At 48.1% G+C, this 13,932-nt stretch overlaps 1 protein-coding gene across 31 annotated transcripts in view; it reads left to right on the plus strand.

Annotated features, from left to right (window-relative positions):
- Positions 1-13,932, plus strand: part of nrxn1a (neurexin 1a) — a 2,579,010-nt gene that overhangs the window by 379,219 nt on the left and 2,185,859 nt on the right. The gene's annotated exons all lie outside the window — the stretch shown is intronic.

The raw sequence follows: 13,932 nt of genomic DNA on the forward strand, positions 1-13,932 counted from the left end.
GACAGCTACTGGCAGGGCATGGAATGCAGTGCTGCTAAGTATGAGATCTTCAGCAACAAGGGCAGAAATGCCTGTGTCCATCTGCTTGGACGGTCGTGGTCGCCTATTGCACTGGTTCTGTCATTTCTAGGTAGCACTGTCTTCGTCAGTAGATCCAATGCTGAGAGTATGTCCTCTGTGTCCATTCTGTCCCTTGTGCCTCTGCTCTCCCATCCAAATACCAGAGCACTGTCTTTCTTGTAGAGGGTGTTGCTCCTCATCATCACTGGGTCCTTTTTTATGCCCCCATGATGCCTGAGTGCTAACTGTCACTGCTCCCAAATGCCTGTGCTGAGGCAATGGCACCCTTTGCACCATTCATCTTTTCTAATTCCTCGGGGTCACCATGACTGGCTCACCACTGTGCATCTTCTCGATTCAGCTGATGTGTCCCAGGATGTGCATGTACCTGTGTGAAAAGCCACAACATGCCCCTGAATGAGCTCTCAGTGAGCTCTTTACCAGTGTTAATTGGCCTTTGTAATGGATTGGGCCGAATTCAGGGCTGACCGCCCTTACTCTACTGAATGCCACATGAAAACTTTCATGCTGACCCCAGCTGGTATTTTCCTCTGCCGTCTGCTTCCGTTCTTGAATTTCTGAAATTTATAAAGTTTATTAATGTTGTCTTGTATTTTGTCAATCCCCCTCAACTACAGTCCATTTGGTGTTGTTCTTTAATGAAATTATTCAGAGTGAAATTGACAAAATAATGTAAAACAGAGAACATCTGGTCTGCATTAATTGCTATTGGCTGGTTGTGCCAGTTCAAATTAATAAATACTGCGCCATATTTTGTCATTGTCATTGATCAATCCTGATGCATTGTGCTGGCTGTCCTCATCAATCGGAAATCCAATATAAAATAAGTAATTGAAAATACTGGAAACACTCAGTAGGTCTGACAGTACTTGTGGGGAGAGAAAAAGAGGTAACACATAGGAGTTTGGTTTTGGGGTCAGTTCTCCAATATCAGAGTCAAATGGTGGTCACAACCCCACACTGTGGATAGGAACAGTCACACAGCAGATGCTTTCCCCAAATTGGCCAATTAGTGGCCAGAGGTTGAGCTCACTGTCCAGTTCCCATAAAATCCCGACAGTGCAGAAGGAGGATATTTGGCCCATCAAGTCTGTCCCGACCCTTCAAATGAGCACTCTTCCCATATCCACTCCCCTGTCCGGTGCAGACTCGATGGGCCGAATGGCCTCCTTCTGCACTGTAAATTCTATGAAACAGGGAGAACGCAACAACTCCACATAGACATAACCGAAGGCCAGAATTGAACCCAGGTCCCCTGGCGCTGTGAGACAGCAGTGCTAACCACTGTGCCACCTCAGTTAGGATCTGACGGTGGGATCTTGAACTTGGAGGACCATGAGGAAGCCTTTCAGCTTGGAAAAGGCAACAAAGTGTGCTGTATATACCAAGAGAGAAAGGGTGCCTCCATTTTGAGGTTCCCTCCAACTCTTTAAACTTTTAAATCAAAAATGGACTCAGTAGCTGAGCCAGTATTATGGAAGGGAAACCTCTCCATAGGATGGCCTAGGTTGCAGCTATGGCCAGGTAGACAAGGGGGGCATTCAAATAAAAGCAAAATACTACAGATGCTGGAAATATGAAACATAAACACAAAATTCTGGATAACCTCAACAGGTCTGGTAGCAGCTATGGAGAGAGAAACAGGGTTAATGTTTCAAGCCCATTTGACTCTTCTACAGAGGGATGGTGGGGGTGGGGAATGAGGTGGACATTCAAAGCCTGTCTGGAGTGCTGGCCTCACAGTCTGCCACAAGAAGGCCGCGTCTTTGCAGCTGGCCTTGGGGTTGGGTCGTGGAAAATCAGCCTCTGACAATAAGCCATGTGGCCTTTTAATGTCTTTAATTGGCTGCCCACCACTTTGAAAAAGGAGGAGGCACTCTCCACCAACCACCCCCTCCCTCCCCCAGACTGGCCATCTGGTGCTTTGGACACTTGGCATGGGTAAAATCTCAAAGGTGGCAGGAATAGATCTTTAGTGGCCATTAATTGGTCACTTCAGAACCCCAGTTGGCCCACAGGCAGGCGGGCATCCAACATTCCTCCTTCAGGGATGAAATACCCACAGAACCAGGCAGATGTTGGGTACAGTGCAGCTGCAATTTGAGGCTCCAACCTCCCAGCCTGCCAATGCCGACCCACTGGGACGTAACATTCAGCCCTTAGGGTTTATCTGGTAAACAACTATTCAAGCGAGAAGATGCATTGAGAAGCAAATAAAAATAAAGTTTTTTTTCGGCTGAAGTCTACATATATGCTATTTGTACATTGTTAATTGAACAATAGATGGTGTTTCAATGGGAATAAAAATATGGTTACAATTATACTCCAAGGTCTCTGATCTATTTTGTTATTCTTGGATGGGAATATTCTAGTGTACCTGCCTGGAAATGAAAGTAGCTAACTGTTATTCTCGCACATCGTATTACTTCAGGACTAAGTGGTGACTGGGTTAAGGGCAGTTCATGGTGAAAAAGATTTGATATTGACATAATTGATAGAATATTAACGACTTTGTCGTAGTTCATCTTGTCAACATTGATTGGGAAAAATGGAAAGTATTGAATATGTTTGAGCTGGAATGACTGTAGAAAGAATTGATTTCTATTTTGAGGCAAATTAAATTCCAGTAGATGCCAAAAAGAAAAGTTTTTCTTACTATTTGCAACAAATACATTGTTTAAAAATAATCATTCCCGTCTATTCTAAAAGCAAAACCTGGGGCGTCATTCTCCGACCCCCTGCCGGGTCGGAGAATGGCCGTTGGCCGCCGTGAATCCCGCCCCCGCCCCCGCCGAAGTCTCCGCTCCCGGAGATTGGGCGGGGGCGGGAATCCGGCCGCGCTGGTTGGTGGGACCCCCCGCTGGATTCTCCGGCCCGGATGGGCCAAAGTCCCGCCCAGGAATTGCCTGTCCCGCCGACGTAAATCAAACCTGGTATTTACCGGCGGGACCAGGCGGCGTGGGCGGGCTCCGGGGTCCTGGGGGGGGCGCGGGGCAATCTGACCTTGGGGGGTGCCCCCACGGTAGCCTGGCCCGCGATCGGGGCCCACTGATCCGCGGGCGGGCCTGTGCCGTGGGGGCACTCTTTCCCTTCCGCCTCCGCTACGGCCTCCACCATGGCGGAGGCGGAAGAGACTCTCCCCACTGCGCATGCGCGGGAAACTGACAGCGGCCGCTGACGCTCCCGCGCATGCGCTGGGAAACTGACAGCGGCCGCTGACGCTCCCGCGCATGCGCCGCATTTCCGCGCCAGCTGGCGGGGCAACAAACGCCATTTCCGCCAGCTGGCGGGGCAGAAATCCCTCCGGCGTCGGCCTAGCCCCTCAATGTTGGGGCTAGGCCGCCAAAGATGCGGAGACTTCCGCACCTTTTTGCCGGCGCGATGCCCGTCTGATTGGCGCCGGCTTTGGCGCCAGTCGGCGGGCATCCCGCCGTTGGGGGAGAATTTTGCCCCTGTAAAGCAAAAGCTCCCTTTTGTCTCCACAGATGCAGTCAGACCTGCTGAGATTGTCCAGTGTTTTCTGTTTTTGTTTCAGATTTCAGCATCCGCAGTAATTTGCTTTGATACATTTATCTTATGCCATGTCTCATTTATTGCACCTCAAAATATTGATCTGAATTTTGCAGCCAGCAGGAGACAAAATGTCTCAGGTGTTCATTTCACTTTTTGCACTGGAACCTGCTGTAATTAGATATCCCAAACAACAGGACCAGTGTGAACTGGGTAAGCAGCTGTCTACCTCCTTCACCAATCAAGAATGAAGAATCCTGACTGAATCATGCAGACTCTGAGCCAGGAAATGCTGGTTAGAATATTTTAATTTGATGCCAGACCATGCACAGAACATGAAATGAAGAGAAGTCAAGAAGGATGGGATTAAAAGTACTGAATTTTTCATGAAATCTTCAACAATAAAAATATAAAGGAATGAAATACGACACTTGTGTCAGGGAGGTTGTTTAATGGGCCAAGACCCAACGATCTTCAGCTGCTTCATCAATGACTTTCATCAATCACATTCCTTCCAACATAAGGTCAGATGTGGGGATGGCCGCTGATGATTGCACAGTGTTCAGCATCATTCACAACTCCTCAGACACTGAAGCAGTCCACATACAAATGCAGCAACATGTGGACAATATCCAGGCTTGGGCTGAGAAGTGGCAAGTAACATTCATGCTGGGCAATGACCATCTCAAATAAGAGAGAATGAATCAATTGCCCCTTGACATTCAATGGCATTACCATCACTGAATCCCCCACTATCAACATCCTTTGGGTTACCATTGATCACAAACTAAACTGGACTAACCATATAGGTACTGTAGCAATAAGAGCAGGTCAGAGCCTAAGAATCCTGCATCAAATAACTCCACTCCTAACTCTCCAATGCCTGTCCACAATCTACAAGGTACAAGTCAGTCGTGTGATGGAATAAACCCCACTTACCTGGATGTGTGCAGCTCCAATAACACTCAAGAACCTCAACACCACCCAGGACAAAGCAGCTGGCTTGATTGACATCCCTGCCATAAGCATTCACTCCCTCCACCACCAATGCACAGTAGCAGCAGTGTGTACCATCTACAAGATGCACTGCAGGAACTCACTAAGGCTCCTTATGTAGCACCTTCCAAGCCCACAACCATTACCATCTCGAAGGACAAGGGTAGCAGATATGTAGGAACACCAGCACCTGGAGATTCCTCTCCAAGTCACTCACCATCCTGAATTGGAAATATATCACCGTTCCTTCACTGTACCTGGGTCAAAATCCTGGAACTTCCTCCCGATGAGCACAGTAGGTATCCCCACACCACAAGGACTACAGCGGTTCAAGAAGACAGCTTGCCACCACCTTCTGAAGGGCAATTAGCGATGGACAACAAATACTGGCCTCGCCTAGGTCTACAGCTTCCTGATTATCATGGTGAACTGCATATGTGCAGATTGCAGAAGTTGCTGCCCAATTTGTTCTTTAAGGACAGTGAGCGTACAGAGCCTTCATGTTACTTTTAAGGCAAATTTCGGACCATTATTTTCATTGAGTCACTATAGCACAGAAAGGGGCCATTCAGCCCATCGAGTGCATGCGGAAATAAATAATGATGCTTTGTGTAAAGTGACTAATTTACTCTGAAGGTGAAAAGTAATTGTCTGGCATGTTGCATGTAAAATGAGAACCTTGAAGGTAGTTGTTGTGGAAAATCCACGAAAAAGACTTGCATTAATTTTTCACTTATTATACGTTTGGTTATTAGGATTCACATTACTTCAATTTCTATTCATTTATCATGTTGTTCTCTGTGAGAGCTAATTAACCTAACATCTCCTGCATTACACAGTGGTAAGACTTCAATAAGTGTTCCATTGCTTGTAAAGCATTTTTGGATTCCCTGAGGTTATGAAAGGTGCTCTGTAAATGCAAGTTCTTTATTTTACCCAGTCACCTCCTACAATAGAATGCATATTTTGGTCCATCTCCCTTCATACAATCCCACCAAATTTCAGCTAATTTGCCAAGATGACCAGTCATACTTTTGTGCGCCTTCATTTGTCAGATCCATGAGATGGCCTCATGAGGAGCTCGTGGCAGTTTGGCATTCTTTATTATTCAAAGCTCTTGGTTTCAAAGTCTTTCCCTTTCACACTCTAGACAAGAGTTTCAGGCCAGTCTGATGGTCTTGCATGCTACTTTCCGTTCACCATTCATGTCTATGCCATCGTGTGTTGCTGTCTTCTGCTAACCTTTTTTCATTATCAGGACTTGTCAATCCATGGCTAGTTTCCTTTCCTAAGGTGTAGGCATGATGACTGTCCACAACATGTGCTCCTTGCATCTAATATCTTGCTTGACCAAATATTTTTAGCTATCTCTCTGGCCTTCATTATGACAATTGCTTCTTCACTTAGGACAAGTTGGTCCAACGTTTTCACTTGGCGGAGATAGTGGGTGCAATTCTCTGGCCTTGTTGCATTCTCTCTTGAGCGAAACGGGGCCAATGAATAATGGGAGAGGCCAAAAATGAGAACCATGCCAGGTGCCAAACAGTTTATGATGCAGCTGGCCCACGCCCAGATGCGAAATCGGGATCTCGCCATAGCGTGGCGAAAAACCAATTATCACCACTTTAGCCCTATTTCCATGCAGTCAATGGGTGCCACCCCAAATCCAACGGTCTCCATGATTTATCGGCCTCCCCAGCAAGTGGTCACGCTGGCACCGATTAGTACTTCTTTTTCAAAATGTAAACCTGCGAAAGTGCTTCTGTGGGGAGCCGAGGAGATGAGTTGCAATCTTTGCTCACAGGCAAAGTGCCCCGGGGCACTGGGCTTGCAACCCCAATGTTTGGCAAGTATGTATCACAGATTGTGGAGACTTACTACTTGCGACATTCTTGAAGTTCAGGTTTATTTTTCACACATGTGGGTGTTGAATGGAGGTCAGCTGACAGCGTTGGTTTGGCAAAGCCCAGCTATGCTGAAACCAGGGGCGCGATTCTCCGACCCCCCGCCGGGTCGGAGAATCGCCGGGTGCTGGCGTGAATCTCGCCCCTGCCGTGTCCCGAATTCTCCGCTACCAGAGGATTGGCGGGGGCGGGAATCACGTCGGTCGGCGGGCTACCCCCGGCGATTCTCCGGCCCGTGATGGGCCGAAGTCCCGCCGCTGACAACCCTCGCCAGCCGGCGTGGATTGAACCACCTACCTTACCGGCGGGAGCAGATGGCGCGGGCGGGCTCCGGGGTCCTGGAGGGGGGGGCGCGGGGCGATCTGGCCCAGGGGGCTGCCCACACGGTGGCCTGGCCCGCGATCGGGGCCCACCGATTGACGGGCGGGACTGTGCTGTGGGGGCACTCTTTTTCTTCCGCCTTCGCCATGGTCTTCACTATGGCGGAGGCGGAATAGACCCCCTCCACTGGGCATGCGCGGGGATGCCATGAGCGTCCGCTGACGCTCCCGCGCATACGTCGCCCTGCGAAGTCCTTCCGCTGCCGGCTGGCGTGGCGCCAAAGGCCTTTCCTGCCAGCCGGCGGGGGGGGGGGGGAAATCACTCCGGCACGGGCCTAGCCCCTCAAGGTGAGGGCTTGGCCCCTAAAGGTGCGGAGAATTCCTTCCGCACCTTTGGGGCGACCCGATGCCGGAGTGGTTCACGCCACTCCATTACGCCGGATTCCCCCGCCCCGCCGGGTAGGGGAGAGTCCCGGCTCAGAACTCTGACTAGGCCTGAACTAATAGTGGAGGTTAGAACAAGTGTAGATTGATGGGGATTTGATTGAGATCTATCTGACAACGATGGCTGGATTAAAATATGTGGACAGGGCTACTTCTCCTATATTCTCCATTCTAAAAATTATGTGCAGGATTCTCTGTTGTCCGATGCCAAAATTAGTAATTGGCAATCGGGCGGAGAATCGATTCCGACGCCGGAATTGGGGCTGGCGTCGGTTTTACGCTGGTTTGCGATTCTCCGCGCCCTCCCAACCGGCATAATCGTGACGCATGCAATTACAATGCTGTTGGCGCCTCATTGGCTGGCCTCCTCGCAATGCTCTGTCCCCGATGGGCCGAGTTCCTGATTGCGCAAGACACATGTGATCTGAGTCAACATGGCGGCTGTGGACTGTGTCCAGCGCGGCCATACTCAGCCGGGATCCGTGCCGCTGGCCTGGTGGGGGAATCTGTCAGGGCTGGGGGACCTGGTGGAGATTGGCCGGGGGTGGTGACCAGGGGGTGGGCTGTGGGGTCGCGGTTGGCCGGCTAGGTTTAGCACACGGCCGGCGCCATGTTGTACGGCGCGACCGGTGCAGGTCATCAGCCGTGTGCATGCGCGGCCCAGCCATTCTCCGGCCATTTTTGGCACAGGCAGTGGGTGCTTCAGTCAGCTCCGGTACTAGCCCCTCACCGGTACCAGAATCGGTGAGGCATCGCTGCCGAATTTCCTGTCGTGAAAGTCGACACATTCTACACTGGCGTCAGCACTTAGTCTCCAGAACGGAGAATCAAGTCCGATGTTTAGTCTTTGACACATTGCTCCTTATTCATTTTAATAACTCACAATATGGATGTGTTTGAAAACAAAATGTCATCTGTTCAGTGGAATATGAGCAATTATCAGAAATTAGCACCCTGTTTTTCAACACTACAATTGCCATTTTGATATTTTGCCAAAGAGAAATAGGCAGAGTGAGTAGGCAGCTTCACGGGATTCACAGGTTTCCAAGTGATGAAGGGTGCCATGGATTGCATATCCTCCACTTTGGAGACAGTGCATGTCAACTCTGAGGTGTACTGTAACTAAAGGGACTTCCCTCCCTTAATGTCCAGGTGGTATTTTGTTTTAGCGTGTGCATTAATCACTAAGCCAAATAATAGTTTCCACAGTGGCTAAATAGAGCTCCGTGAGCCCTCCACTGAATTTTGACAGGGGGCAGTCTTCAATGAATCATTTAGTGGGGTGAACCATTGCTGCAGTCCGGGTTCCGTGCAAGGTCCAATTTGTGACAATTTGCTGTATAAATGCCTGGGCCAGTGCGGTTAAAGCTGGGCGGGCTGTGTGATCTGTGACGAAGAAGTGGTTTTAAATGGTGGTGGGTTGGTTCCATTCCGGCTGCTGGAGGGCCCCTGCCGCTATTCATAAGTACAGTGGTCTTAGCAATACAGGTCGTATATGATCATATGCAACAATGCTCCCTCTAATACAGTCATTTTCAAAGTCAGGGTTGCAACCCATGAGTGGGTCGCGGGCAGGTGTCGGGACAGTCGCGGGGCCAATGGTTGCGGCATTCCCGATTGCAGGAAGAAGTGCCCAACAGCCGCTACAGGGTTTTAAATATGTCAGCCGAGACCGGCTTTCAGAATGCCAGATGTCCCACGCATACATGCCCCATCAGCAGTGCGCAGGCTCGGAACAGAATGAGGCAGACTGCCTCCTCCTGAAGTCAGCGGCTGACCCAGGAGCAGATTCATTGGAAAAATCGATGGAGTCTTCTCTCCAAAAGCGGCGGCAGAGAGCAGGTCACGCTGACCTGAGAGCAGGTACACTGACATCACTTCTCTGGGCACGAGAGAGATTCTTCCATTTTGTAGCTGCCAGCCATGCTGGTGTGAGCTCCAGGGCCTCTGATGAACAACACATGAAGAAGAAGAAGCTGAAAACAGGAACAAAGCAGTATAAAGATGATTTCTTGAGGTATGGGTTTATTAATTGGGCCATTGAACATCAGGATGCAAAGTTTATTTATGCTGTATGCAGGGAAGTATTGGCAAATGAAAGATTAAAACCCTCAAAAGTTCAAAGGCATTTCACGACTAAGCTTGGCGAGTTCGAGGACAAACCTCCTGATTTTATTCAACGGATGCAGTGAGATCTTAAATCTTCAGCTGACATCCTTAGCAGAAATGTAATATTGAATGACAAAGCAAGTGAGATTGTGAGGACCAAGCAGGCTCACCTATTAAAGGTAAGCAAAAATGGTGGGTCGTGAAGTTCAGGCGGTGTGGATTGCAAAGTTCGGGTGGCATGGGTCGCAAATACTGGTCGGAGTTGGTCCCGAAGGATGACTCATAGGTAAAAATGGGTCTAGGGCAAAACAATTTGAAAAACACTGCTCTCACACAACGTTCCCTCTAAGTTGTGGAACTATATGATCCAAAAGACCCTGCTCAGGCGTACACAAGTATGCATGGCAGAGGAAAACAATTTAGAGGGGACGCACACTTAAATAAATCAACTCTGCTCTTAAGAACAAATTAAGAACTGATATTGATCAAATCATGCAAGTCAATGGCCAGTATCCTGGTAGTGGTCACAACGTCTTTACTCTGCAGCAGACTAGTGCCATCTGCAATTGAGCCACATGACAAACAAGATGATGGTCACAGGGCAACAAGGGCTATCCTTTGATAACATTGCTCATGACACCGGTGCATAACCCACACAAAAATGGGCAGCATGCTTACAATGAAAGCCATGCTGCCACAGAATATGTGATAGAGCAGGCCATTGGGGTGCCAAACCAATGTTTCTGCTGCCCAGACTGCTCAGGAGGAGTTCTGCAGTACGCAGCAGAGTGCAGGTCAAGACATGTGACAGTCTACTGCATGCTTGACAATCTTTCCATTATGAGGACACTTAATCTTGCAACTGGCTGTATAGAAACCAGCTAAGGAAGGGACGGAAGCAGATGATGAAGAAAAAGGGAGGAGGCAACCACACAATCCCTTTCTGATCAGGTTGACTGTGAGCAATTCCCCATTCAGCTGCATCTTACCTTCCTTCTGAGACTGGACATCACAGCACCTGCTTCACCACAATGCAAAACTTTAAGCCAGCACAAGATAAACATTAATAGGGCTAGTTTAGCTCAGTGGGCTAGACAGCTGGTTTGTGATGCAGAACAAGGCCAGCAGCACGGGTTCAATTCCCGTACTGACTTACCCCAAACAGGTGCCGGAATGTGGCGACTAGGGTCTTTTCACAGTAACTTCATACTTGTGACAATAACAGGTTATTATTATTCTAAAAAAAAAATCATAACTGAAACCATACCATTTTGCGTAGAAACAAGTACCCTTGTGCATTCCTTTTGTGCTGATCTTCTGTGTGCATTTTCTGTATTACTTATTCTATGCAGTGCCACCCAAATAACTGTAGCATAGCTGGCAGAAAGCTGCTGACTTTCAGTGGGGGAGACTGCAGGTTGCTGTGCAGGACAATCCTGCGCAGTTATGGCCAGTGAAAAGCCAGCATTGGACTACAACACCTCAGTATGAGTGACAGCAGTGTGAGCTGGCTGACTGACAGGCAACAACAAAGGCATCGATAGACAGACAAAGGCATTGACAGAAGCATGAATTTTTTTTTTTTAATTTAGAGTGCCCAATTAATTTTTCGAATTAAGGGGCCATTTAGTGTGGCCAATCCACCTCACTTAATTTATCCTCCTGTGAGGTGAACCTGACATCTGCACTCCGCCAGTCCTCAATTCTTTTACCCCCTGTCTAAGCATGTGCTGATTCCATCTTTAGCTATCATCTAAAGTGTCAGCATTAGTTTCCACAAATTTGGGAGGGGGATCTCCCAGGCGATCCCTGGGTTATCGGGCTCCGGTAGGGTGGTACCCTGGCACCCATGATGCTGCCCGGCACCATGACATTGCCAACCAGGCACCCTGGCAGTGCCACCATGGCATCTTGAAATTTCCACCTGGGTGCCACCCTGATAATGCCAGGGGTCCCAGATGGCACTGCCAGGGTGCCAGGCTGGCAGTGCCAGGCTGCCCTGGTGGCATCTTATCATGAAGGGTATCGACCTGTGGGTGCCTTGCCCATTTGAAGTGGGGGAGAGGGGGCGGGCTCGATGATCCCCTGATTAGTGAATTGGGGCAATGAGGGAGTCTGGAGGCTGCGGTGGAGGATCTAAAAATGGCACCCAGACCTCCTCCAGTCGTCAGTGCACGAAGTGAGCCTAAGTGCGGCCTTGACGAGGTGGTTCTCACCAAGGCGCAGAAATGAAGTAGATACCCGTTTAAAGGCAGGATCGTTCTCGGCGCTGTCAGCACCAGGGAACACTCAGCTAAGTGTGCCTGACATGAGGGTCCCCAACACTCCCCACCCACAGACAATGCAACCCCCACAAACATAGGCACACCCAGCCCTCAATCCCCAAGGGGCAACCTCCCACCATCTTTAACAGTTAGCGCAACTCCCTCCCCCGCCACCCAGGCTTGAGGGTGATCCTTCCCATACTCATCCATCGCCCCTCTACCCTCCCCCAACCCTCCAAGTGAGAATACCCCGATATTAGGTCGTGGAGCCCCCGCCCACCTTTAAGGCCCCCATTCTGTCGCCGCACTTTCAAGGCCCCACCTTCACCTCAGCACACACTTCATTCCTCCCCTTTTACCCCAACCCCATTTCATGTGCATGGCTCCCCTTAGGCCTCACCCCTTTAAAGTGCCAACCTGACACCCTGACACTGCCCCTGACACCCTAGAAGTGCTAAACTGGCACTGCCCTGCCCTGTCTCCCACCACCCAGGGGCTCCAATCGCCTCCAAGCCTTGGCGTGGCCTTCATGCCTGATCTCCATTTGTGGAGACCAGTACTAAAACATGCCCGAGTGAGGTATTGTTAGTGCAGCTGGTGACTCCCGGGAGCCGGGAGAATGCAGCCTTAAACAGACCTTGCATATTTAGACGAGCCTGATGGTTCATTTTAATATGATTCTCTAAATCATGCCCAGCAAGGACATGATCCAGATTGTATCGGGCATAGCGAGTTGTCTGACTGCCGATCAGCTTGGCGCCTGGCACCATGCTTGTTTTGGGCCTCTCCCATGATGCATCTGGCACAACAGGATTGACACCAGGCGCAACACGGTAGGAAAATCGCATCTATAATGTCCAGTTATTTCAGCCACTGTTAGCCAGAACATCAGCTATGGCATTACAATGATAAATCCACTGTCTCCATAGGGCTAAGAACATGCAGCCATGCCTGTCGCTCTGCCGGTTAGCTCTTTCTACCACCAGTTATGCACATTACTCCTGCAAGATGAAGGGATATGTGTTAATGAGTGTGGTGCGGGTGTTGTGGTGATCATAGTTGGATAACTGATAGAGTGTACAAGGTGTATGATGTAGGTGTTAAGTTAGTAGTATCTCTGTCAATAGGTCACATCTTCCTCTGCTCAACCACCTCCACCAAATAATCGCGTGTAGTGTCAGTGAACCTTGGAGCATATTCTCTTCCCTATTGCACCTTAATTCACACTTCTTTCTGCGCAAGCTGTCACCTGTTTCAACCAGAATGCACTCTCCATCGCAATTTCCACTTTTATCTTTGAGAGCTATCAAATTTTGGCCCCTCTAAGTCTAAACAAGGCTTAAAGTATCAATGGTGGGAAGGGAGGTTGTCCTCATTTATATTTTGGAGCACAACTTAGTTATTGAAAGAGAAGAAGAAGGCATTATTGTTTACTACCCATTTCACAATTGTTCCTCTCTTACGCATTGGTTGGAGAGCCCAAATAAACGCACTATAATCATCTTATAGTAGAAGTAGTGACATTTCATGATATATTATGATCAAGTTCTGTATAATGCCTGTTAAATGAAATCATGCTTTAAGTTTTATAATCCAGATAATTAATTCAATCAGGAATTTATTTATTTGACCACATTTTTATTGTAACTGTTAAAATTGGTCCAAACAGCATTAAGTATCAAACTTTAAAATTAAAATGCGATCTGAGTATAAGTTCTATTTAATTGTATCATGCATTAACAGCAATGTAAGCATCTAAAATGTCATAATGTTTTCAACAATGGTTTAGAAAAATCATGTTCCATTAAGTGCCGTTAATAGTTAGGTAATTAAGTAGAAACATTGAATGAATTGCAGCAATATTGTTGGTTGTGGCCTGGGTTAATAGGTTAGCATAAGTTTCTCTTATCAGTAATTAAGTTTGAGAGGCATACACCAGATATGGATTGCATACAGTATAGCGAGTAGCGCTGAAATCCAGCAAATTTTATCATTTGGTACAGAATAGCTCTCACTGCACCTCACCGCTAACAAAACAAAGGAACATTTTCAATAGAAAATATCTTGATCCCTTGGGCATATCAGAAAGAATAGTGTTTTAGCAAGATGGTGAAATTGTAAAAGTTCTATAAATTTAAAATAAACTTTAACCACAAGAAGTATAAACTGAAGACAAGTAAGGATTTTAACCCTAATTCGAGACTTCAGTATATTACTTCATCTGCAGATGAAGTAATGTTATACTTGTATATAATTCTAAAATATTTCCTTTGTCTTATTTCACTGAAATGAATTTGTGATAAA

This window comes from Scyliorhinus torazame, chromosome 1 (genome assembly GCF_047496885.1).
Source record: "Scyliorhinus torazame isolate Kashiwa2021f chromosome 1, sScyTor2.1, whole genome shotgun sequence".
In the NCBI taxonomy this organism is placed as follows: Eukaryota; Metazoa; Chordata; class Chondrichthyes; order Carcharhiniformes; family Scyliorhinidae; genus Scyliorhinus; species Scyliorhinus torazame.